This window comes from Peromyscus maniculatus, chromosome 4 (assembly GCF_049852395.1).
Source record: "Peromyscus maniculatus bairdii isolate BWxNUB_F1_BW_parent chromosome 4, HU_Pman_BW_mat_3.1, whole genome shotgun sequence".
Taxonomy (NCBI): domain Eukaryota; kingdom Metazoa; phylum Chordata; class Mammalia; order Rodentia; family Cricetidae; genus Peromyscus; species Peromyscus maniculatus.
The window spans coordinates 91,203,844-91,230,718 of NC_134855.1; the positions used below are offsets into that span (position 1 = coordinate 91,203,844).

General features: G+C 40.9%; 1 protein-coding gene across 3 annotated transcripts in view; it reads left to right on the forward strand.

Moving 5' to 3' along the window:
* Nucleotides 1-26,875, forward strand: part of LOC102908789 (formin-1) — a 289,240-nt gene that overhangs the window by 181,762 nt on the left and 80,603 nt on the right. The window lies entirely within an intron of this gene.

Below are 26,875 nucleotides of genomic sequence, written 5' to 3' on the forward strand. Positions count from 1 at the left end.
CTCATATTTATAAGACAAGTTCTTTTCTACTGAGCTATCTCTCCTGCTCCATATCTGCCTTCTTCTGATATTTAATAGTTATACCTTTAATAATAATGGATGCTTATTGCAAGCATACCTTTTTTATATCATTCTTATAACAACTATGATAAGCAGAAACTATATTAGCATCATTTTAGAGATGAGAAAGTCAAGACTTAGGGAAAGTGTCTTTGGTCATAGGCAGGTGTCCTCTGCTTTGATCAGGCCTAGCCAATTACATATCATATATTTCCTAAGCTTATTTTACTATACATATACATGTATATAGGTACATGTACACACATATGTATATATAAAGGTATATTCTTTTCACATATATGCACACATGCCATAACTCTATATCTGGTTTTGACACAACTCTATTGAGATAGATAAAACCCACAGTAAACGTTCTATTTCAGTTAAATTCACAGTTTTAATGACAGAATCCAAAAGCCTGAAAGCTATATTTTTGGCTTTTTAGAAGGTAAAAAAAGTACATGTCTCTTGGGCAGGAATTTTCCTTTGGCATCTCTCAAGTCCTGTGTTTTCACTGTGGAGACATCTCTTTGTCCAGGAATATAAATACTAGCTGTGGCACTGATGTGACTCCATTGGAAGTGTTCTATGGAGAATTTAGAGAGTGTATTATTAATATGGAAATGGGGCCCCTGGGTACCAGAAGGAAGGCTTGAGGAAATGAAGAGTTTCAACCAGGAATATTTTTGCACTCAAACATAAAATAAACATTTTAAAAAGGTTTATTGTGAAAGAGTGCTCCAAAACCCCAGTCTTCAGTTTGAGACCGGCCTGGACATGGATGCAAAGTGGGAAAGATGTACTCACTGTGGCAGGGGGAGTCATTTATGTTTACCTTGGACATAAAACTTGTTCAAGTAAAAATAGTGGTTACAAGTTAATATTTTTAATGTTGTAAATCATTCTTAAAGGAGCATGCTGGTTCTATCCCACACCCACTCCCACTGTTGTTGATGTGGTTGGGAGAATGAATTCAACCAAATGGATCCTTTATACAGGAGTCTTCTATGTAAACTTGGATTATTTTTTTTTCTTTTAAGGAACTGACAGTTTTATCTTTATCTCTGATACCAGCTGCATTGGTACTGTAATAAAACAGAATAAGCCATCACATGGAATCTTCTTTAAACTTCTCCAGTGGTAGAGTTAGGAGGCAGGCAACTCTCAGGATGGCAGCAAAGTTCCACAGTGGGGAATGGAGATACAAGATGTAGACTGTCCCTTAGTGTCCATTCTTAGTCCTGTCTCTCTGACCCTTGTAAAGCCCTTGGCCTGACCCTTCATAGATGTTTGAGAAGAAACCTGATCTCTGTTTGATCTTGCCCTCTCCCGCCAGGGCCTACCTCCCCTGACATCCTCATGGCTGTCCTTATTCATATGAGCTTGATGATGAATAGCAAAGGGAGGGGAGGAGAGTGGAGGGGCAGCTTCCCCCAGGGCATCTCACTTTGGCTAGGGATGCTGCTGAGTGTCACTCTTGCCTCCCCATCTCCACTGACAGTTCCCTCAGTCACTCCAAGGATTCACAGGAGTTTCTGGAGCTGGTGAACCGGCTTTAGGAAGGAAGACTGAGCAGCACCTGAGTTGTGTCCCTTACGCTGGGCTTCTCCCAGAGACATGAAGTCAAAAGGAGAGAGCACCCCCCACCCCACCCCACCCACTTTGAATATTTAAACAAAAATGTCCTGCTAATCCTTAGAGATGCCAGTGTTTTTAACACATGAAAGGTACCCAGTAAATATTTAAAGAAAATGCAGAGCCTGGATTCTCTAATGAATTTCTTTTTCTTCTGAATACCATCTGGTGAGATGGCCAGAACCACAGCGGTCCGTTTCATCTCCAGTTCCCATTCAGGTTCACCTCCCTTTCCATAAGGCCTTGGTGTGAACCCAGATTGAATGTTTAATTGAGGAGGACATAATTTTCACACATACAGCAAAGATTTGATGAGGCTTTGAGGTTTATTGTAGCCATTAAAATGTCGTAGCTGCTGGCAAAATCCCAGAAAATGTCTAAAGCTGAACCAGATGTGATTAGCAAGTTTCAAGTGGTGTCAGGCCCCAGGTTTCTGGACAAGCACGACACCACCCTATTGAAAGAAATATTTTAGAATAGCATTAACCACGCCTTGCCAGAAAAGATGTGAATTTAACCTATGGCTGCTGGGCACACCAATATCATTGATGTGAGTCTCCAAAGTAGTACATAAAAATCTTCCTGAAAGACAAGACTCGATTTTGTGCAGGTGAACATAGAGGGATTGAGAATAGCCTCAACTGGAATTTTTTGTGATTATTATTCTTAGATTCTTTACAGGTAGCACATCTTTTGCCTCTCACAATGATCCTGTGGAATTAGTATTACTTTTGAATTCTCACAAGATGAGAAAAACCCAAGTTCTTGGTGCTAATGTAGCTGGCTACTGGCTCGAGGGTGATGATCCAGCTATGAAACTGGGCGTGATGCTAGGACATGGCTTCAGTTCCATGACCCATCCTGCCTGTGGCTTAGAAGGCGTGCGTTATACCTTAGAAGGCATGTGTTATACCTTAGAAAGCGTGTGATATACCTTAGAAGGCGTGTGATATACCTTAGAAGGTGTGTGATATACCTTAGAAAGTGTGTGATATACCTTAGAAGGCACGTGTCCCAATGCTACATTTACTGGCTGATGAGCCCTAGTTCCTTCTGGTGAGGGACAGCCCAGGAGCTCTGTTTGAGACACACTCATTGCCTCCCCCAGAGCATGCTTCCTTGACTTCCCCCTGTCTTTTTCATTCACAGTGACCTTCTTGGCTTCCACCCAATACCTTTACTCATTTCTTTCATGCTGTGATGTATCTAAGAGTTTCGGAATTATTTTCTTTATGATGTGCATTTTCCTTCCCTGGACTCCCATTTGGAGGGAGAAACTGTATTCAAAACTCCATCCTCCACTGCCATAGTAGCTGACTGTTTCTCTTATTTGTTTAGGTTTTACTCATGTAAGATGGCAAAGACTTTTCCTTATATATGTATTGTAGATACCCAAAATGGGTGGTATAGATTACTGTTAATGAGAATGTTTTGCTCTCAATTTGGTGTTGTTCACTACAAATGCTGTGTGAAGCTTAAAAAGAAAAGAACTCAGACTAAGGGGTTAGATGTGTACAGTAAAATCTTATTAAGTAGTGTAACTATAAAAAGTTATTTGGGGAGAAGGTGGATAGTTCAATGGTTGTGTATATGCTTAGCATCCAGCGGCCCTGGACTGAATCTTCAAAACACACACACACACACACACACACACACACACACACACACACACACACATACACACACACAGAGAGAGAGAGAGAGAGAGAGAGAGAGAGAGACAGACAGACAGACAGACAGACAGACAGACAGACACAGAGAGAGACAGGGAGAAGAAATTAACTAAAATAGTCAATTTCAGCTGGGTTTGGTGGCTCATGCTTATAATGTTAGCACTTGGGAGGCTAAGGCAGGAGGAGAATGAGACATTGTCAAGAAAACAAAACCCACTTCATTTTCTTACTGGGAAATCTGGATGTATAGCACCTGCATCATTGGAAACAATGAATACATGGTTCCTTTGATAATGACAATTAGAGATAGGCCCCTTTTACTGTTAAACCCATAGCCTGTAGTGTTGGCCCCTGCTAGTCAAAGGCCAGCTGACTGTGACTGGGGATTATCTCATTCCCAGAGTACTCAGTCTTCCTTTGTGAAGACAGAGTCAAGCCTTCATGCTGATAAACACTTAGTTTACACTACATCCCTTAACCAGACAATGGTTTTGATTTTCTCAGTGCTTTGACAATATAGCAAATAGGTAAGAAATGGAAAGCATCAGGTGTCTTCCTTCCTTACTCCTTGACCTTGTCTGCAGGCCAGGACTCTCAAGGTATTCTTAGCCACCCCTTATGTGGTTGGCGCAATAATGCTCCTGCATAGCAATGTTCAAACCCTAATCCCTAGAATCTGTGATTATGTTACCTTACATGGGAAAAGGGGACTTTGCAGAGGCTGACATGGGAAGACATTTGGGTCTGACCAAGTGGAACTAATCTAATCACATGAATCTTTAAATGAATCTTTAAAAGCTAAAAACTTTCCCTGGCTGTGATCAGAGGGAAACATAACTACAGAAGAGTGATCAGAGGGATGCCATGTTGCTGGCTTTGACAATGGAAGACATGGGCAGTGGGCCAAGGAATGTATGAAGCCTGTAGAACTGGAAAAAGCAAGGAGCTCCCTCTCCCCAGAGCTTGCATAAGGGAATATAGCCCTGTCAGCCTTGATTGTAGCTTAGCTAAGAGTAAGGCATGTGTTCTTCTACCACGCAGAATGTTTAAGATGTATTTTGTTGTCTCAAGCTACTTAATATTTATGCTAATTTATTATAATGGCAACAGGAAACAAGTGCATCATGCCATGGATCCCTCTCTGATTGTACCTGATACATCCTGGCCCTATACACACACACACACACACACACACACACACACACACACACACTGCTTATTCATAGACACACACAGCCTAACTGAGGCCATAGATGTAGGATTCCCCCAGTAGAAACATCAATAACGTTGGGTAAAGTGTGAATTATTGCTATAAAAAGAAGTCTGTAGGACAGATAAATATTGAAAATATTGAAAATTTTACATTTGTGTGTGTGTGTGTGTGTGTGTGTGTGTGTGTGTGTGTGTGTGTAAGTACATGTGTGCATGCAAGGGCACACATATGGAGGCCAGAGGACAACTGGAAAGAGTTGGTTCTTTCATTCTACTGTGTAAGTTCCTAGGATCAAACTCAGCTCATCAAGCTTGGTGACCAACACCTTTACCCTCGGAGCCATTTATTTCTCCAACTCTAAATAAATATCAAAATGCTGTATATTTAAGCCATATCACGGGGACTGGAAAGATGGCTCAGTGGTGGCTGCTCTGCCAAAGGACTTGGGTTTAATTTCCTTCACCCATGTGGCAGCTCATAGCTGTCTATAACACCGGTCCCAGGGCATCAATCATTCTTTTGTGGCCTCCTCTGGCTCTATCCACACATGGTGCACAGACATACATTCAGGGAAGATAGCCATACGCATAAAATAAACATATAAGAATATATTTTAAAGAAGCATATCATGTAGATATAGGACCTTTGTGTACAGGAGACTATCAGAAGCTCTTGGAAACTCCCCAGATTTTGAAATAAGAAAGATTTAACCATCTTTAAAATAGTATCTGTCCGCCTAAAGAATGAGGTACCAGTTCTCTTCTCTTCCCTCACTGAGCACTGAGTGTTTTACAAAACATACATCTGTGAAGTGCAGTCTGTAAAGATGAAATATTGGGATTACTATCGAAGTTTTAAGGTAATTATATAATTCCTGGCAAATGATCATTCCTGTGTAGCCATAACAGAAGGCACTGAGTGTTGCTCATAATATTGATTTTGACAGTGTCTTGACCACACAGCCCTTACTGAGTCTTCCATTCATATAAACAAGCAGATCCTCCTTGATGTCGCGACACCTCAATCTCAAACCAGATGACACTAGTGGTTTTGAAATGATTCTGCTGTCATTTGCTTCTACCCTCACATACACATTTCTCTGATGTGATCCTATGATAGTATTTTATCATGAAAAACTTCATTCTGCATGTGAAATAGGAAAGTTAAATTGATTTTTAAGTTGGGAAATGAAATAGGAATTCTTTGGGTAAATGTTGAAAAGTCCACACATTCTGGAAAAAACTATTGAAGAATAAAGATACTTTGCCTTTTGGGCTAAAAGTGGTTACTTAACATCCACTCTCATTAAGATTGGGCTTTATAATAAATGACATCTTCATCAAATCTTTCCTTGTACACAAAGCAGCATCAGCACTGTCATCATATGTCAGGACAGTGTTAGTCCCAGTTAACCCACAGTACAAGATGCTCAAATGTGTGAATATGGCAGAGATTCAAGTTCACCCGTATATCCTTCATGATGTTTCTGACTTTCTGACTATCTTTTCCTCTAAATATTTAAGAATATATATTGGAACGTCCTTTCTTATGTTCCATTTAGATATATTTGGAATACACTTAGACAGCTATGGAAAAGCAAGGCTCTGTTGACCCTTTTAGTTTCTGGTATCATTCTACAAATGTTTATGGTAGAAATTTTTGTCCTCTTGGGCCAATCCTTCTAAGTCTTTCCTAAATGAGACTGTTCAGTCAAACACACAACCCAGGCATTCAGTGAACATTAAAAATTCTTATTCTAATATTGAAGAGTAGTAATTTCTCTATGCTAATTCAAATTGTAGTTACCCTATTTATAGGCATTGTTATTTTTACTGCATAATTGTGTGTGTATGTGCGTGCCTGTGTGAGTGTGTACATGTGCACAGACATACACATGAATATAGAAGCCAGAAGTCAGTTCCAGGTGTTCTCCTCCTCTTTCCGTTCTATTTTGTAAAGCAGGGTCTCTCTGTGAGAGACCCTGAGGTTATCCAATTTGGTTAGAATGAGTGGCCAGCAAGCACCAGGATCCTCCTGTCCCTTCATTCTTGGAACTGAGATTAGAAGCATGTGATGCCATGCCTGGAGTGGTTTTTTTTTTTAAAAATTGAAATAAGAGGTTTTTTTTTTAAATATACTATATCTTGATTACAGTTTTCCCTCTCCCAACTCCTCTCAGATCCTCCCTACTTCTCTACTCACTCAAATGCACACCCTTTCTCTCTCTCATAAGAATGTAAATGGGAGTCAAAAAAATAATCATAGTAATAATTAATAATAACAAAATAAACCAGAATAGAACAAAACAAACAAACAAAAAGCCAAAGGAAAAGCACAAGAAACACATATAGACTCTGAGACACACGTATTTACATACATTAAAAAATCCATAAAAACAAAATAGGAAATCATAATATATAAGCAAAAGATCTGTAAGGTAAAAAGGGGGGAAATGCTCAAAGTATTTATTGTGAGACAAAATAATACCTCCAACCATACAATTGAGTTAGGTTTGTGTTGGCCATCTACTGCTAGGCATGAGGCATACCCCTAAGTGAGGTTTGTCTAGTGATTTCATTGAAGAAAACGGATTTTTCCTTTGTGAGTGGTTATCAGTTGGGGATAGCTTCTGGGTTAGAGATGGGGGCATGTGTCCACTTCCCCTCTCATCATTAGGACCCCATCCAGCCTAGACCTGTATAAGGTCTGTGCCATGCCTTACATTTTTCACCTGTGTGCTAGGGATTGAACTCAGGTCCTCATGTTTATGTGGCAGGCATTTTACTGACTAAGCCATCTTCCTAGTCCCACCCATTTGTAGGCATTTTAGTCCTCATGTCCTTGTTTTATGTACTAACCAGATTATTCCAGGACTACTGGTCAATCCTGTTTGGATAAGCCTCAAACTTGAACCTTCTACCTCAAAATCTTAATTATAAGCAGATATAAGTGCTCTGTGTTTTTCCAAGACTCTTCACATGGTGAAACAATGCTCATATTTTAATTTTTAAATGTAGCTTACAGTATAACTTTTAATATAGGCATAGAGTAATATAGTAGAAATAGTTCAATTATTTGAATATGTATGTGTGATTTTTATACTTATAACTTGGGTTTTTATTTGTTTGGTTTTTCAAGACAGGGTTTCTCTGTGTAGCCTTGGCTGTTCTGGAACTCACTTTGTAGACCAGGCTGGCCTAAAACTCAGGGATTTGCCTGCCTCTGCCTCCCAAGTACTGTGATTAAAGGTGTGTGCCACCACTCCCCAGGTTATGACTTAGTTTAAAAGCATAAATTATGGTCCACTCTCAGTGGAAAGATTAGTGAGATTAAGGATTTGGGAAAGATTAAAAATGTGTTGTTTTAAACAAATCAGCTAAATTGTCTACACATTGGGAAAGCTTTCCTATTCAACAGCACACAGTAAATAATCTATCAACTGTCCTGTGAGGTAGAAACAGCCATGTCATTGCCAAGGAGCTAATAAACTTAGTAGAAAAGTCAAGTATCACTCACATTCTCTAGAGGCATCGCTAGGAGCTGTGAGTGAATCCAATTCTGGGGGAGTATCACCCCCAGGGCAGATTCATATGCCTGCCCTACCATCAGTCAGATATGAGGAAAGAGACAAAGCACTTTTGAGAAATGTAAGTTCTCACAAAGCTGATCTCCATTTGCAGTCTTCTTCAGAATGCTCGCAGAGAATATGCTGTCTCACTAGACAGGGGACACAAGTTATGGGAAACAAATAAGAGCAAGTTATGGGAAACAAATAAAAGCTCAGGATTACATGTGATACAGAGAGAAAACCTTCAAATGAGGTCAGAACATGGGATCAGAAAGAAGATTCTTAACAAGTGCTTAATTAATGCACCCAGTGTGCCCAAACATCGTAAGTATAACAAAAAAAAACCACTTAATCACTGATGAATAAATCCATTTATGATAATCCATTTAAAGATAAATACATGGGGGGAAAGCAATTCTTGATGAAAGGATCCATTGTAAGGACGGTAGAATGTTGGGTGATGGAGGTAGAGGGGAGAGAGTAGAGGGAAGAGAATGTCATCATTTGTATTACACAAAGAAAAACTAAAAAGGACCAATAGTAGTGCAGTGAAATACCAAAATAATCATCTTAAATTGGTGAAAAGCTGTTGCCACTGTCAGGCTAAAGACCTAACAGGCTAAAGAAAGGGAGATGCTGTCCTTTGCCTTCATGGTACTTATTCTGTAAACTAGATGTGTATATAATCTTAATATGCAACCCTTCCCCATGAAGAATGATAAACCAGTTCACTCTGAGTGATTGGCAGCTATGTTTCAATGATGCATTGCTGGACTGGGATTCAGGAGGCTCTGGTCCTGACACTTACTGACCACAGGATAAGCTATACAAGTTTGACACATTCCTAACCTCGGTGAAACTCAGCTGAAACAAGAAGCTATCATATTCCTCTACCCTGCTCAACTCAGGCGAATACTGGAAGGTCCAGGCGAGATGACTTACTTGTAGAAAGTACTGCAGGTATCAGATGAAGGTAGTGCTTAAACCAATCCAGAAGCTAAAGACTTGGAGTTTGCTCAGTGCACACTGGTGTGTCTCACAAGGGATGTGGGGAACTGACCTATGAGAACAAATCCTACTCACTTACCAGCTTTTAGGAAGCACTAGAAGATCTGAGTTGAATGATTATTGACCATGCATAATTTATTAGCCCCTTGCTCCTTTGCAGCCTCTTTGTCCATGGCAGAAGTTTACTAAGTATGAACTCTGGTACAAGACTGGATACATTAGCCAGAGTCCTGACCATGTTGCCATGGTGTTAAAAATATTTAGTCTTGCAAGCAAAGTCTTAGAAATAATTTTTTAAAAAACTTTGATATGATTTATTTTTGTAAAATGATTTCAACAAAACAGGCCTTAAGGAACCAGGATAAGTGTTTCAGAAAGTCTGTGGGTGTAAAAGGTTGAACAGCACTGTGACTTTTGAGGCAACGCATTCAATTAAGTGTGGCGTGGTGGGTAAAGGTCACACATTTCCCGAATGAAATGCCTTCAAAGATGAATTATACAGAAAGCAGAGAGGATTCGGAAACTGAGACTTGATCCATCCATTTAATTAATGGAAGACGTTTGGGTTTCCCTTCGAAGCCATGATTGTGCTACCACGAGGTAGGAAGGATGAGTTGATTGAATTGTGTCATCCTGGCTTCCTCCTCACAGTTTTCACTCTCTATTTCACTCACTATTCATAAATCAGCATGGTTAACAGAATTTATTTAGTTATTTTATTTGTTTGTTTTTCATTGACAAGAAGCATAAAATAAAAGAAGCTACTTTCTTTTGGAAAAGTCTGAGTCAGAAGTCCTGAATTCAAATCTTTGATTTATAAACGGTGTAACCCTTGGCAAGTCAATTGGTTTTCTCACCTTCCAGTATCCAGGTACTAAAATAAAGGCAGTACTACCCACTCTCATGATTTTTATACAATTTATAGGACTAAATGAAGGCAATCTCTTTGTCCAATATGAGCACAATATATGTTATCTCCGATTCCCCTCGTGCCTTGGCATATGGATTTCAGCCCATCAGTGAGCCCTGTTCACATTCGCCTTCAGAATGTCTTGACTTAATCCATTGCCTTCCATCTCTGCGCAGTGCATCCTCAGTTGGCTGAAACACTTCTAGAATGTTTCTGTTTCTATTCCTGACACCCTGTTCCTTCAGTGTCCACCCACCAGACAGATTGCCAGCACAACCAACTTGATCCACTGTTCTCGACACCAGATCCAGTCTTAGAGTCACAGACTCCAGATGCTCCCATTCCCTCCTCTACCTCTGCCACTCCTGCCTCCTGCTGTCTTGTCCCTACACATAGGCTTTGGCTATTTTGTTTCCACTTGTTTGCAGTAACAGTTCCCTTTGGCTGCAACACTCTGTTCCTTGAGCCTTCTCTGACTACCAAGACTTCAGCAGTCACTTTGAATTCATGATCTCTATTGCAGCCCTCTATTTTGATGTTGCTCTTAAGTTCTATTTTGTTTGTTTGTTTTCTGCAACTGCACTCTCTTCTGTCACCTGCTCTATGTAGGTATTTCTTTAACATGACACTTTTAGTTATTCTATATTGTGCCCATCAGGACCTGCCACATGTTCAGTGTTCACTCAGTATTTGCTGTGTAAATGAATAATCAAATCAATAGTGATAGAAATGACTCCATTTCAAATAATTTCTGTCCAAGTTAGTTTTTTGTCAACTTGACACAATTGGGAGTTATTTTGGGAAGAGGAAACCCTGATTGGCCTGTGGGCAAGCCTGTGGGGCATTTTTTTGATAATAGCTGATGTGGAAACGCCTAGCTCACTGTAGGGGTGCCACCTATGGACGGTGGTCTTGAGTTGTATAAGAAAACAGGCTAAAAAAGCCATGGGGAGCAAGCCAGTAAGCAGTGTCTCTCCATGGCTTCTGCTTCAGTTTCTGCCTTCAGGTTTCTGCCTTGACTTCCCTCAATAACTGACTGTTACCTGGAATTGTAAGATGAGTTCAGTCTTTTCATCCCTGAGCTACTTTTGGCCATGGATTTTGTCACACTAATAAAAGTTAAGACAATTGCTAACTTTGCTCTTGGACAGAAATTAGATTAATTCCTTATGGCCAGAGATATCAGCAAGCATCAATAGGTTAACACTTTCAAGAAACAGACTTTAAAGCTATTCAAAAGGAAGAATAATGGATCAGAGAGATCTGTAACTGTAGAAAGGCAAACAGGTATCAATAGAATTTACTAGATAATTTTGAAGGTACATTCCAACTCTGAGATTATAAGATTGCTGTTGTCATGTTGTCTTAGAGTACTCTACAAAACTCTTATTCAGTGGGTTGTTGAGTTCATCTCTAGACTTAAGTGACTTGTAATAACTGAAAACCCCAGGGATTCTAAACACTTACAGGATGTAAAAGCCAACTGTAAAATTATATCAGGCTCAGATCTCAGGTGTTCTCTTTATAAATAGCTCTCAAAGGTCCATTCTTGAATTAATCCATGCTTCAAGTATTCTGGCTTTGATAATACCTAGCCATGGAATTCATATCCAGTGTAGTTAGTCAATAAGGAAAAAATATGGCCAAAGTGAATAATCATAGAATATGATACTTGTATCCCTCACTCTTGAGTCTTTACCAAGTTAAAAGAACATCACTTACCAGTATTCTGATAATGAGGCCTTTCCTTAGCTGTGGATCATTGTAGCCCTCCAGGGTTTCCTGACATAGTCTGCATTCATTGCAGATTTTTGCATTTAAAGTAAAGTGATGACTCACAGATGCCACAGAAAACCGTCTCAAGGTCAAGAGTTGTCCTCAGTCTTTAAAACTTGTCTTGCTCGTGACTTTATATATTTTTTTGGAATAATTTTAACTGATTAGAAAAGTCACAATGATGTTATGAGGTAGTTCTCATAGAGCCCTCACCCAGCCTCCCCAGTCTTATCACCTTGTATTGCTGTGATGTGTTTACCAAAACTAAGAAACCAGCATTGATACATTTGTATTACCAGACTTCAGTGTTGCTATGGAACTCACTACATTTTCCATCTGTACCCTCTTCCTGTCCTGGGATCACTGCACTATGCTGCTGTGACTCCCTATTCTCCATTGATCTCCTATACCTATATTTATCAATAGCATTTCATCTATTTCATTTAAATGTACACAAGCAGAACTTTACATAGCCATACATCTAGAGTAATCCAAATAACCAAATTATGTAAATGTAGTAAAAAGAGCAACTGGCACAAACAAGTTTAGAAAGAATGCAGCTCCTCTTGATAGTGATAAACTCAGTGATAGTTAGACAAGGAAACCAGAAAGCAGCCCATGAACTGCAAGCTTTTAACTTGAGCAGGAATCGGGGAGTGGAGGACTGGAAAAGTGTCATTCACTTGGCAAGTTTGGTAAAATAAGAGAAAAGAGGTGTTCATAAAGTCACCGTGGTATAATGGCTTAGCCATTCTTCCATAGAAGTAGACCAAAATCTGGGACAGGAAGCAGTAAGACCAGGATCATCCAGCCAGGCCTGACACTTGAGTCTCAGTTGCCAAGCTAGTGCTCAAGCGACAGCACCAGAAACTTGTATTAGGTCCAAATATTTTCTGAATAGAAGAAGATCTGTGGGTGGTTTTGTGAATACCAAAATATTTTCCCACCCAAGTAAATTGTGTATCTTGAACTGTGTGGAAGAGTCACACAGCACAAGTGAAATCTCTTTGTGTCAGAAAACCAAATGAACAGTTAGGATGAGACCTCTTTATTCAGAGCAAAGGGAGTGGGAGTATTAGCCAGTGTCTTTATTCCTAGATTCACCCCCAGGTTTCTTGGCTTTAGCTAGACAGAGGCCCTGGGCTGTGGCTCTGCCTTTTAGTTATCCATGGGAAGCTCAGTGGATCTACATGGTAACTGGCAGCCCTAGTTCTGATGGTTGTCATGCCATGTAGTAACCATGCTTCTTGCTAGGCCTTCAGTTTCCTATTTTTTCTATTTAAAATAAAAGGATCCCCATGATGACACTTGGAGGTTTGGCTAATGTCTCCCTAGTGCCTTTAGAGTCCCTGAGGCACTTGCACAAGTAGCCCACTTTCCCCAGAGACATTATAGTGAGAGCAGGACAGCACAATGGTAATCTGATACCCTGGGTTCAGATTCTGTCTCAGCTACTGATGATCTGCATGACTTTTCTCATCCTCTCCTGAAAAAAAAAATGGAGAACATGATAGAACCAAGCTCTAGGAGTTCTTGTGAGAAGGAGAAAATATAATATATAAAGCCTGCTAGAGTCTTTGACACTATGGGCCATAAATATAAGGGAGATTTGATTTTAACTCTAAAGGTTAAGAACTCACAATCATGGGAAGGAATTAGACAAAGATATATAGGTCTACATTAGAGTGGATGACCACACAGGATAGGACCACCAACCCTCTCTGCTCTGTAACATAAAAAGTAAACAACCAAGGAAAATCTGGGGTAGTGGATACCACACTAAACCTGGCCATTTGTGTTTTTAAATTACTTTTCTGGATCATTTAGATGGCTGTTAAAAAATCATCAAATCCCTTGGTATAAAGAAAAAAAAAAAATCTGCAGAATAGAAGAAGGACCTTGTTTGACCTTTTCAACATGTTTATTTTTTCAGCAAATATTTATTCTAAGCACTGAGCTAACTGCTGATTTTAAATAAACTTACTGAAATATCAAGCCATTTAGAAACACATTTTAAGAACGAGTATTATTCCCACTTCTATGGAAGAAGTTTACCTTTACTTGCTTTTCAGATTTTTCTCCTGCTGGGAACAGGATCAGATTGCTTCTAAGGACAATGCTTTAACTTCCAGATCTGACTGGGATGTGAAGATACAGGCCATATGCTCTCTCTTCTGTTCTGCAGCTTCACAAATGCATGTGCAAAACCCTTCACAATTATGACCACATAGAGAGCATCAGCAAATACTGCTGCCTCCTCTTATAACTGATACTGTATTGTGGAGTCGTTATGTTTTACAGTCCAAGGCCATGTTTCCCCTTGGCTTGGGATCCCCATGCAAAATGGAATAATTTAAGCTTAGAATAAGTTTTCAAACTGATGATACGTGTTTTAAAATTACTTTTCATCTTTAAATCCATTATAAAAAGTAATTTTAAGTCACAGTCCATAGTGGCGAGTTCTTGGATGGAACAGCAGAAGTAAGGCCGCTAGCTAGCCACTAGGAATAAATAATTGAGCAGCTTGCTCAGTAGTATCACAAGTTCCTGGTCATCAGACAAACTCCTGGGACTCCCCTGGCCAGCAGAAGAAAGCTTGGATGGGCCTCCTTTGCTTTAAAAATTACTTCTTCAGCTCATTAGCATAAGGGCTGATATCAGTGAATTCAGCAAGCATTTCAGACATTATTATAATACCTACCCTTTCTCAGAGAATCTTGCTTAATCTTCAAGTCAGCTGTCTCACAGCCCTTCATTCTCCCCAACACACACCACACAAATCACATATAACCACATAATAGCCTCCACTTAAAGGTTTCACCAGCTCATCTCCTCTAAGTGGACAGACACGAGGATTCAGACTACTAAGGGCTGTTGGACCTGCAATTCTCCTTTTGCCATAACTCAAGAGCAAGGTAGGATCCATGACAGGTTTACAGGAGAACTTTGCTTTAAATAGCTGAGGTCAGTGTCTGGAAGCTTCCCGTTAAGACAACTAACAGTGTCCAACAAGGGAGACTGTCGGCCACTCTATTACCCACTCTAAACTATTTCTGATCTTCAACTTTATTTTCAAACATATCCAGAGAAATCCTGACTCCCGGCGAATTGACAATGTGTCCCTCTTTATGTGAAGCCTTGTTTATAGGCCACAATTCTCCTGACAGATTTACAAGTGTCTGTGGAGTTTTAAAAGACGATTGCTTAACAAGCATTAAGTGAGACACATAGGACTGTGTAAATATTTTAGCTGGAATAGGGGATTTTTAAAAATGCCTGAGCCAAATACTGCATTAAATCTGACGACAGTGGCACACTGATTAGCAGTCGATGCCAGCCTTGAGTTTCGCCAGCGATTCCTGTGGCCAAGTGTAGATACCAAAATGCAGCCACCAAGCTTATGAAGTGTGTTTTTTAAAGTAACTTTACACACATCTCCGTCTCTCTTGTCTTCTATGCCTTTCAGTCTTTTGGCTTTTATTTCCTTTATGATCTATTTAGGAGTAAACGCTTCCCAGAGTAGAAAACTACAGTTAATATTAAGTCCCTACAAAGGTCTGAGGTAGAGACACTGGCTCTGAAGTCAGAAAAACCATGGAAGACTTGCGGCCATCACAGCTGAGGAATGCGAAAACAGGTTGCATTTTGCTAATAAGCTTGGGTGTGTTCATCACTGGCTGCTTCTCTGTAGCCAGCTGTTGTGCTGTAGGGAGCGAACATCTCAAGATAGTGCTGCTGCCTCATCCATCCTCCTGCTGATCTCTGTGAAAGAAGGAGGCCTGTGGCCTTCACGATTTCTGTGTCTGTGAGAGTCTGTCACTTCTCTGGAGTAACAACTGACATAAAGTAGGATTTTTTTTTTTTTTACTTTATTAACTGAGCAGTGAGTTCCTTGTGTGGCTCTCACTCCTGCAGAATTTCTGTGGAAGTGAGAGCTTGGCTCCATCTTTGGCGACTCTACCGGCCAGCAGCCTCGTGATTCTTACTCATGAACTTCCACTAATGATACGTACATACTTGAAGTAATTCCAGTGGGCTGCACCAAACTGCAGCTCTGTTTCTCTTCCACAAATGGTTCAAATTGTCATACATCCAAATCATCATTTGATATTGGTTGATTGGCCAATCTGAAGATCCTAAATTTATGTGTTTATAATTATAAAAATGTATAATTGAGAAATCATAGCGTTTGATGTAAATGTGTATGTTAGTTTTAACAACAGGATGATTAAAATTTAAATTAAACATGACATTAGGATGCCCTTCTGCAAAAGAGGCTGGTTAACTGAATATACCTCAGAACTTATGCTTTTTGGTCAACTTTTAAATATCGTTGTTGTGTCATTGACTAAGTTCTTTCTTGCCATTGTCCCCACTAGAGAGCAATCACTTCACGTTCATGTTCAGATACAGTTCTAGCCTGTGGTACCCAGTCACCTCTGCAAAGTGGCACAGGAAACACAGCTTTGAAAGTATCTCCTCTTCATCTCTCTCGGGGTCGAGTAAGTTTTGGCTGTACCAAAAGTGGTTTGGCTACCATGTTTTAAGAATTCTGAAAAACGTTTGCCAACCTCACACACAACTCAGCCTGCTGCAGCCTAAAGAAGCCATCCTGAACTCAGAATAAGTTTGTGTGGAGAAAGCCGTGACTCAATCCCTGACTCTCTGTAGGGCTGCTTGCTGTAGAAAGGCTTTTATTGCCCAGCTCTAGGGGAATGGCTAAGTGAACTATGGTATATACAGTTGGAAAAATTTTATGACTGTAAAATACAATGCTTGTGAGTTTTATAAAATAACATAAGAAAGTATAAATGAAATATTAGTTGAAATTATAAACGTTTTATTGTCAAGTGTAAGTATATAAAAGCTCCTGTCTAAAGGCAACCCCTGTGATGTTATAGTGAACAAGGGCTGTGTTGCAGAGGCCCAGACACAGAAGCATTCAAGGGAAGTTGGTGGTTTGGCTCTGGCCATGGTACCGAGGAGAAGTTTTTTCCTGTTAGGTTTTGTTTTTTCAGTTTTCTGTACATGTGTTCGGTACCTTTATAGTACTTTCTAGAAGCTAACTGCTCTTCTCCAGGATGAGTTCCCTTTCCCTTAGAAGCTAAGTAGCTTCATGCTTAGCTCCTATCTTACATGGCTCCTCTCTCTCTCTCTCTCTCTCTCTCTCTCTCTCTCTCTCTCTCTCTCTCTCTCTCTCTCTCTCTCTCTCTCACACACACACACACACACACACACACACACACACACACTTGTTTTAAAACAAGGTCTCATTCCACAGCCCAGCCTGGGCTAAAACCCACTTTGTAGCCCAGGCTAGCTTGCAACTCATGTTCATCTGGCCTCAGCCTCCCCAGTGCAGGGCTTATTTGACCCAGCTTTCCTGTCCATGGCTTGAAACATCCTTATTTCTCTAAACTATTCTTATAAATAGATTTATGCCAAAAACATTCATGAATTCTTTGTGAAATGGTTTATCTTCCAAGTTATATACTTACATATCTCACAAGATCTTTTGGAACTACAGTCATTAGTTCAAATGAAGGTTTCTAAAGATGGCGGTATTCATGGAGGCCCATGCAAGGAACATAGCTTAGTAAATGGCTGGATCGTTTAACACTCTATAAATCAAATCATGCCCAATCCATCTGTATTTAGGCTAGTCATGGGTAGGTGATTAATGAATATTCTTCACGCTAATGTCTCACAGACCAAGGCTGCATCCATAACCACATAATCATCACAATGGAAATTGTGACTCAGCTCTGATGTGTGATAGGAGGGTCCTATGAATAGAGTAGACAATACCGTGCAAAGGCTGTAGTCAGTGGCCGGGCTTCGCAAATCTTTCCAGACGTCCTAAAGCATGCTGGCAAGTCCTCACTTAGCCTTGTCACTTCTGCTTAAATTTTTTCATGCAAAATACTCACAATCATGGGACATTAAGGTGCATTTGATCTCAAGCAGCCTCCCTCGGCGAAGTGAATCAGAATCATGGGATTCCCCTGGGCTTGAAATTCCTGGTGGGTTTATTTTTACACAACATTCCTCTGGGGAAACAGGCACCCACTCTCTAGAGGCCTGTGCCCCTCTGTACTTAATCAGAATCAGCCCAATGGAGCATCTTTCTGTGCAAAATGATTTCTGTTCAATGAACATTTTGTGCTTTGGGTTTTGTTTTGTTTTTCTTGAAAGAGTAATGGAAGGTCCTCTTGATAGAATCTTCCTCCATAAGAGGATCCCTAAAACATCTCAGGCAGTTAGGACCCCATCTGGTCGGTCTCTCGTGTGTGTGTGTGTGTGTGTGTGTGTGTGTGTGTGTGTGTGTGTGTGTGTGTGTGTTCACACACATGTTTATAGGTGTATGTAGAGGCCAGAGGTTGATATCACATTGTCTTCCTCAATCATTTCTTTCCCTTGTCTTGAGGTGAGGTCTCTCACCGAATCTGGAGCTTGTTGTTTTAGATAGATTAAGTGGCCAGTGGTCAAGAACCCCCTTTATCCACCTGTCTGAGCCCCAGCTCTGGAGTCACAGGCGCTCGCCACCACACCCAACTTTTAGATGAGTTGCTAGCAATCTGAACTAAGGTCTCCATGCTTGCATAGTAAATACTTTACCCATTGGGCCATCTTCCTAGCCCTGCCTGACCCAAACTGACAAAATCCCTGACAAGGAGGGATGTGTTTTGGCTTACAGTTCCAGGTGGATACAGTCTATCATGGCTGGGAAGGTATGGCTGTAGCCAAGACTGGCTGTTTACATCAAAGCAGTCAGGGAGAGAACAGGAAGTGGGGCTAGACATAGAACCCCAAGTGCTTCTCCCAGTGGTCCACCTCTTCCGGCAGGGCTCCACCTAGATAATGTTACACAGCCTTCCAAACCAGCACCACAGCTGAAGACACCAGTTTAAGCACACGGGCCCATGGGAGACTTTTCACATCACCTAAGAAAAGCAAAAACAAAAACAAAACCCTCCCTGGCCTACTAAGCTTTAGCCATTCCTTCTCTAGCTTAATTCCATACCCATATGGTGGCTTAACTTCATACATTCATGACTATAAGGTCAATCTCCACCTAGCCCACCCTTCTCTGTCTTGGCCTACTCCTCCTTGCCCCTGTTTCCCCGTTAGCATTGTGAAACCTCCAGTGACTTCCCTGGTGCCGGTCTGAACAGTCCCTCCCTGTCCTCATCTTCTCTGGCCCTCAGGAGCACTGTACAGAGCGGTGTGCTTTCCCCCCCTGCCTGCCAATTTCCTTTCCAGTCATGTAATTCTGCACTCCTCGTTTTCTAATTCCCACCATGGCTGGCCTCTCCTGTAGTGCCTGCATGCCCCAGGCTGTGCCCTGTACCTCTTCTCTGCCCTGGCTACAGTCCCTCCTTGGCAGCTCATCTCCTGCTGTGGCTTTAAATACCAACATTATGTGGGTGACTCCCTGGTGTGTATTTTTGTCTCAGTCGTGTGCCCTCAAATGCAAGCTTTTATATACAACATGAGTGTCTCGTTAACATTTCAAACTTAACATGTCCTGAGTAATATTCTTGATTTCCCTTCTCAGTTTTGTTCATGGCGCCCATCCTCACTTTAAATAAAATGTCTAGTCAAATATCTTCACAGCGAGACCTTCCCTTTCTTCTTTAGAGAAATCTGAAAGCCACCCATGCTTATGGCACCTTCTGATGTTCTTTCCCCACTCAGGCTGGTCCTGGTATCTCTTCACTGGAACCACTCATGCCAGCATATCGCCTGCTGTATCGCTGGAGTCAGAGACCGCCCCCCCCCCCTTTGGTTTTTCGAGACAGGGTTTCTCTGTGTAGCTTTGCGCTTTTCCTGGATCTCGCTCTGTAGACCAAGCTGGCCTCGAACTCACAAAGATCCGCCTACCTCTACCTCCCAAGTGCTGGGATTAACGGCGTAAGCCACCACCTGCCCAGTGAGACCTCGCTCTTATAGACACTTCAAGCCTTGAAGCTAAAATCTGGGCACCAGAACAGTAGTAAGCCAAGGCGAGGAAGTCCCTGAGCTCTGTGACTGACTAGACCACCTAGCCTACCTCCAATAGCCTATGCCACTTCATCGTGTTTTACTTTCATCCACAGTTCTCCCCCTTCCATCACTTTCCCAGACATTTTCAACATGCTTCTCAAGTCGTCTTTTCTGGGTAACCTTGCCCAGTCCAGTGTGCATTAAGGAGGCCCTACCCAGTGCTTCATGACACCGCACTGTAATGTGATGTATTGATTTCCTATTTTGTTTTCGGGCTTGTTTTGTGTTTTGTCTTACTGTCACAGGGTTGCAAACCATTTCATGAAGTACCAGGGACTAAGGGGGTCCAGCCCCTCAATAGTCCCCTCCCAGGGTCCGGGAAGAATCTACAACCAGCTGATAATTAATCTTTGATGAAAAGAAATGAATCTAGGTACACGAAACTCCTTAGTTCACATACTTTATTATTCTGTGATAGTTCTCTCTATATACAGCTTCTATTCTGCTCTCATGTCTAGCTCCTTTCTTGCCTGATTTCTCTATATTTATCTACTGTCCCCTCTAGGTTCTATCTTAATTCCTTCATCTAGTTCTGTTCCTTCTAGGTTCTCATCTATCTAGTTCTTTTCCCTATTAGCTCCTCTCCCGTCTCCTTCTCTCTCATCTGGCTCTTCCTCATCTTGTTCTTCCCCATCTGGCTCTTCCTCATCTTCCATCTCGTTCCTCTAGTACTCTCTTCTAGCCCTTCAATCTAGTTCTTCCCCATCTCAGTTTGTTCCTCTCAAGTTCTTACCCGTCTAGTTATTCCATTCTCTTTTCTCTTCTCCGTCCTGTGCCCTGGAAGTCCCGGTATATAAAGGGAGGGTCCGAGCTAAATTGTGTAAAGCTATTACTTAACGTCCACCTCTCCTAGGCGGTGTCTCCTTGTGGAATTTACCGTAAGTTAGGAGACTTGCATGTGGGCTGTTATCATTTTTAGTTCTCGGAAGTTGGGCACCCACCTGGGTGGTGTTTCCTGTAGTCCTTGAAAGTGGCTAAGAGAGATAATCTGATTCCAGAGAAAGTCTTTCCTGAGGCTGTTCTCCAAATACTTGGAATGTGTATGTCTAAAGACTGATCAGTCCACATTGTTAGCCCTTCTTAGGGAAAAGCCAATTGGCAAAACTATGAAGGCACACATGATTTTCATAACAGAATACAGCTGATATATAACAAGCCAAGTAACACCAAAAACTCCTTGGGATTTGGCTTCCTCTGGAGGAATTCCCTGATTCCTCCAGGTAGTGACTTTGCCATAACCAGCTGAGTTCTTACGATATTCCTGCGGCCGCAGCAATGAAGAAGAATGTGGGTCTTGTTAGATAGCTGTGCCTAAGGTGTTGCACAGTGGTATACAGCAGATACCCAACACAAGTTTTGAATATATGATTATTTATCAAATGTGTTGTCATAGTAAGTAAGGCTAAGACATCTTGCATCCCGTGACTTAAAAGCTACTTACTACAACATCCCATGTCTATAGGATGCAAAGGGCCATTAGAAAAGTGCATTGGTGCCTGTCTTCCTCCTTATGAAGCATCTTTGCTCTGTACCATCTCTAAGCTCATTCCCGTTTCTATTTACCGCCCACACTTACAGCAAGCAGTGTGAGCTCACTCGGGAGGCTTTAGTGAAGTTGTGAGGTGCCACAGAAGCCATCCTTCTCCAAGTCACTTGTTCTGTCCTTTTAACCTTGCCTTTCTATAACCATCTCACCTTCTTAAGATGAATCAAACTGTTCCTCTCCTGTGAAAGATAACATCTAATTGCTTGAATCTAGAGTATTCAAATAACACATATCCAGACTTGTATCTGAAGAAGTCAGAGTCCTTGCTGCCAAGAACTCTTTGGAGAGTTTTGATCCATTAGAGATGTTTCATCTGTCTATATCTATACACATACATGTATAACAATAATTAAAGAAGAGGGGTGTCATGAATCTGAGAGGGAGCAATCAGGAGCCAGCCCCTTTAGGCCCATGTGGGCTGTTTGAGAAACTAGAGACAAACTCTAGGGAACCCATTGTGGATGTAAAAAGGGGGCTGGCATTGTCAGGTGTTACACAACCTTCAGTATAGGGACAGTGAGCACAGGAAGAACAGTTCAGTAGATACAAATAATTTAACAGATATCAGTGAATCTAAGAATCACCAGGAGGTGAAATTGTGGGCAAGACATGTGATGCAGGAGGGGCCACCTCTTACAGATGGTCTCTGAAATGTTTACTACACAAGAAATGCATGCTGTATTTTAGGAGTTGCATTATTTGGTTTTCATTTTAAATCAAGTTAAAAATCTCTCTTTACATTGTCTTTTCTATATAGCCTTTAAATGTATACTATATATATATATATATATATACATTCACACATGCATTCATATATATATATATATATATATATATGTATGTAAATGCTAGGGATGTAGCTTGGTGCTAGACCTTCCCTCTAATAGGTTTAAGGCTCTGGGTCCCATCCCTAGCCCTGCAGAAGAAAGGAAAGAAGGGAGGGAGGGAGAGAAGATATGAAAGACGATATGGAAAACCCACAAAACAGGACCATCTCATCTATGCCAGCTTTTAACGAGCACATGAAAATAATAGTTTATTAATTTAAAATCTGCTTTCTACTCTCTGTAGAAGTTTCTGTGTTGCTGCTATCCAAAGTAAGATACACTGTTTTTGTTCGAGCATATTATATTGGGAATAATGTTCAGGTCAAAGCTAGCATCATTATAAAGTATGTAGGTTAAACTGTTAGGCAGATTTTGATTTCTAAATACACTTTCACTTAAAGTTTATTTTAACAAAAGTATGTTTTGGAGAATAAAGCTAAAAAACGCTCATTTTTAAAGAAAACCCACATATGCATGTATTACTTGATGTGTGAAAAGCACTGGGCAAGAATATTTTGCTTCCTGTTACTAAAATGATGAAGGTAAAGATGTGTCACAGGAGAGGAGAAGCCATATGTTTGCATGCAGTTCTAATTACTAGGTACAGCAATCATTATGTGCTATCTATATAAGAAGCATCAGTGGCCACTCTCTACAGTGTCCAAGGGAAAGAGATTAGTCTAGCTTGGTCACTGATATCTCCCCAATGCCTAGTCCAATTTTATGCACATCATAGGCATCTGTTAAGTTGATGTATTTATTCAATGAATTCCTTTGTAATGAACTTCTTCAACAAGCATCATAGGCTCTTTTAAGCCTGAGTCCAATTTTTCTCTCTCACCTAAACAACACAAAAATATGCTATAAGCAAATAATTTGATATGTTGCTATGACAATCTTTAATGCTGGTCCTTCAAGCATGAAGCCTGTAGAAAAGACCAATCTTATAAAACTTAAGAATGAGTAGAGCTGATACAGAACCATGGGAGTTCCTAATTGGGAATTAGGTAAGCAGAGAGAAGACAATTCCAAATTCAAAAGGCATAAATCCTAAGTAAAATGTATTGTGGCTTTGTCACATCCTGGATACAATCCCCAGTTAAACACACACACACACACACACACACACACACACACACACACACACACACACAAATACACACACACAATGGATTATGACTTAACCAAGTCCATATAGCAGTCTCAAAATAATTAATAATAATTTCCCATGTACTTTGATACAAAAATACATATGATTTTTGACCAATTATATCAGAGTTGCTTCTATGTCCTTCTAACCTATTTTTGCTTTTTAACATGCCTCAATGAACTTCATTTTTAGGAGTCACAAGCCAAAAATAGTTAATAACCAATCTGACTTTAGAAGTTTGACATTTGAAATCTTAAAACATTCAAAAACATACTTTTCTTCACTGCAAGAAGTCACAAGTACAAGACTTAAATGGGAGTTTGATTTTAGTTGTTCTCTATTATTCCATCTTGTATCAGTTTACATTTTCCTGTAACAATAACCACTTATTAGTAGTCAACTTTAGAAACTAATGTTTTTTATAGTTGAAAGTTTTACAGAGAAAAAAAAAAAAGAAAGACAAACTTGGTTGGTTTTAATGTTGGAGGTCCTGGCACAGACTGTGTTTAAGGCAACTTTGGTGGTCTGGCAAGATTGTATAGTAGTCTTCTGGTTGGACAATGAGTGGCATTTACGAATTTGTCCATGACCTCTCTTCTTTGTGTGCCTCCAGTCTCCAGTGTCATCATTAATTAGTCTTAGGTCTCCCGTTTGTCTGTTAGAAAGCGTCTCGGGTAAGCCAAGTTAATAAATTGGAGTGTGAGCTGCTGGCCACCGGAACATGTAACTGTGCAAGGGCAGTTGGAGGGCAGCCTTCTCCTTTGATCCCGGGGAGAGGTTTAATTCTAGCAGGCCGCATGGGAGCCCCAGCCTGTGGGGGTGCAGAGACGTCCTCCGAGCAGACCCAGGGGACTGCTGTCATTTGTACTGGTTTTGCTTTCTAATTTCAAAACCAGGAGGCTCAGAGATGTGGGGGATGATTTCACAAGCTAGCTCACCTTTTTGGGGAGCTGGGAGGGAGTCTTCAGTGGATTCTCACAATAGGTAGGATCTCAGCAAAGGAATGAGAAGCATTGCTCCCATCTTCTAAACTGGAGATCTGAGCTGTGCCATTCCCCTGTAAACTGAGCATGCAGCTTCTTCAGCATTTAGTCTCCAGCTGTCACACTGTAATCTTCCCACTGGGAAATGTTTCCTGACAAGTTTGCTAGAGCCTCATAATAACAAATAGTATTTTTCAAAGTTGCTCGCCAATGCTACACATTCTACAAACTACTTGTATGCCTTATCTCATGCCCTACAGAAAGGAAGGCATCCTCATTTTCCATAAGACAAAAAGCCACAGCACACCTGAGCCCAGGGAAGTCTTGGTCCAGGCACATAGTTTTTCCAGCTCTGGGACATGGCTCATAAAGTTTGAACAGTTTTATGGGCATCCCATCTGTCACTGCTTCCAGGACAAAAGAAGAGCTGCAATAACCAATCTTTTCAATTTAGGAGAAGTAGAGGCCATGCTTTGGTGACTATGGACACAAGCTCTTCCTTAAGCTATGCTTTGATTAGAAGAAGTAACCTTCAAGGAATCAACCCCATGCTTTCAGTTATATCTCATTTTCTAAATTGATGGCATGACATATTATTTGTGCTCATAAAAAATGGTTCTAAAATTTGCTACTAGAATTTAAATGTCACTGAGGGTTTTTTGGATTTAAAGAACTAGGAGTTTATGCTGTGAGAAACCACATGGCTTCATGTATTCTCAAGAGTCCTAACTGCATATCAGGAGAAAAGTATGCCTCCCTGAAAGTCCATTGTCAAATGGTGCTCAAAGCAGAGATCATTCAAAGTTTATTTGACCAATTGCCTATGCATTGATCTCCTCTAAAAATGCCCAGTTAGTATGACCATCTTTGCTTACCACGCTTATGCCTCGTGGGATGAGTGAGATGATGGGCAGTGCTAGGGCCATTAGAGTTCACTAAGTTGGGATCTGGGGAGGTGACACAGCCAGTGAAGTGCTTGCCAGATACATGAGGACCTAAGCTCAGCTCACTAGCACCCATTTAAAAGCCAGGCATGACAGTACTGGCCTGTGTAGAATGAAGTGTTAAATGGTCGTATTAATAAAAAACCCAGAGCCAGATATCAGGGTTAAAATCTGAGAGATCAGAGGAATAACCTCACCTCACCAACTCCACAGCTTCCAAAGAGACCTGCTTCCGTTATACCCAACTTATATGCCTTTCTGTTCTGCCAACTCATTTCCTCTCTCCACCCAGCTACATCACTTCCTGCCCAGCTCTGTCACTTCCTGACTGTCTGTACAGACCTCCAGACCTTTATGGTTATCTCGTGTTGGAATTTAAGGTGTGTGTCACCATGCCTGGCTCTGTTTCTAGTGTGGCCTTGAACTCACAGAGATCCAGACAGATCCCTGCCTCCCAAGGGATAGGATTAAAGGTGTGTGCTACCATTGCCTGACTTCCATGTTTACTATAGTGGCTGGCTTTTCCCTCTGATCCTCAGATAAACTTTATTGGGAGACACAGATAAAATATCACCACAGGCCTGTATTTCCAATGTTCAGAAAAACAGACATATACCCCGGGGGCACTGGCAAGCCATTGGTTCAGTGAGAGACCCTGTCTCCAAAAATAAGATGGAGAGTGGAGAAAAGATAATCAGTGTCAACCTCTGGCCTCAACATGCATGCACATACACATAAACACACACATTGAACATGCATACACACATTGAAAATACACACACAAATGATTTTTTTTTTAAATACACTAATCCCTTTTAGATGGACTTGGGATCACCCATTATGGCTTTCTCATCCTTTAGCCCTACCCTGATTCCATAATCCAGATCTGTTTATTCTTCCTTGTAAATTGTGTTCCAGTTCTGTCTACAAACCCCTCTTCTTTTTTCTCTTTGTCTTCTCTCATCACTCAAGCTCAAAGCACTTCAAAGCACTTTCACTGTTTCAGCAAGAGAATAGTGACATCAGGAGGTGTGTTTGTTATTGCCCAAATTGTTTGTCTACTTGGAAAACAGAAAAGAGAAATTTGATGATAGAGAAGTTATAGAGTGCTTTGTAGAGAGAAGAGCAAAACTGCTTTCAAAGAAAACTAAAGATGTTCAAATACGTATGTTTGTTGGTTTGTTTTTACATCTTATGTGTTTATTTGCTCTGTGAGCACAGGCAGAGGGCAAAGAACAACTTTCAGGAGTTGATTCTGTCTTTCTGTCATATGAGCACAGGTATCAAACTCAGGGCAACAGGCTCGGGGGCAAGTGCCACTAAACCATCTCACTGGTCCTAGAAACAAATGTTTGAAATAGTTTGGCTGACTTTAATTAAACTGTTTTCTGTGTCTTCCAAGGTAGGATTTGTATTTTTCACCTTGGTTGTTGAAAGAAAGAAAGAAAGAAAGAGAGAGAGAGAGAGAGAGAGAGGGAGGGAGGGAGGGAGGGAGGGAGGGAGGGAGGGAGGGAGGGAGGGAGGGAGGAAGGAAGG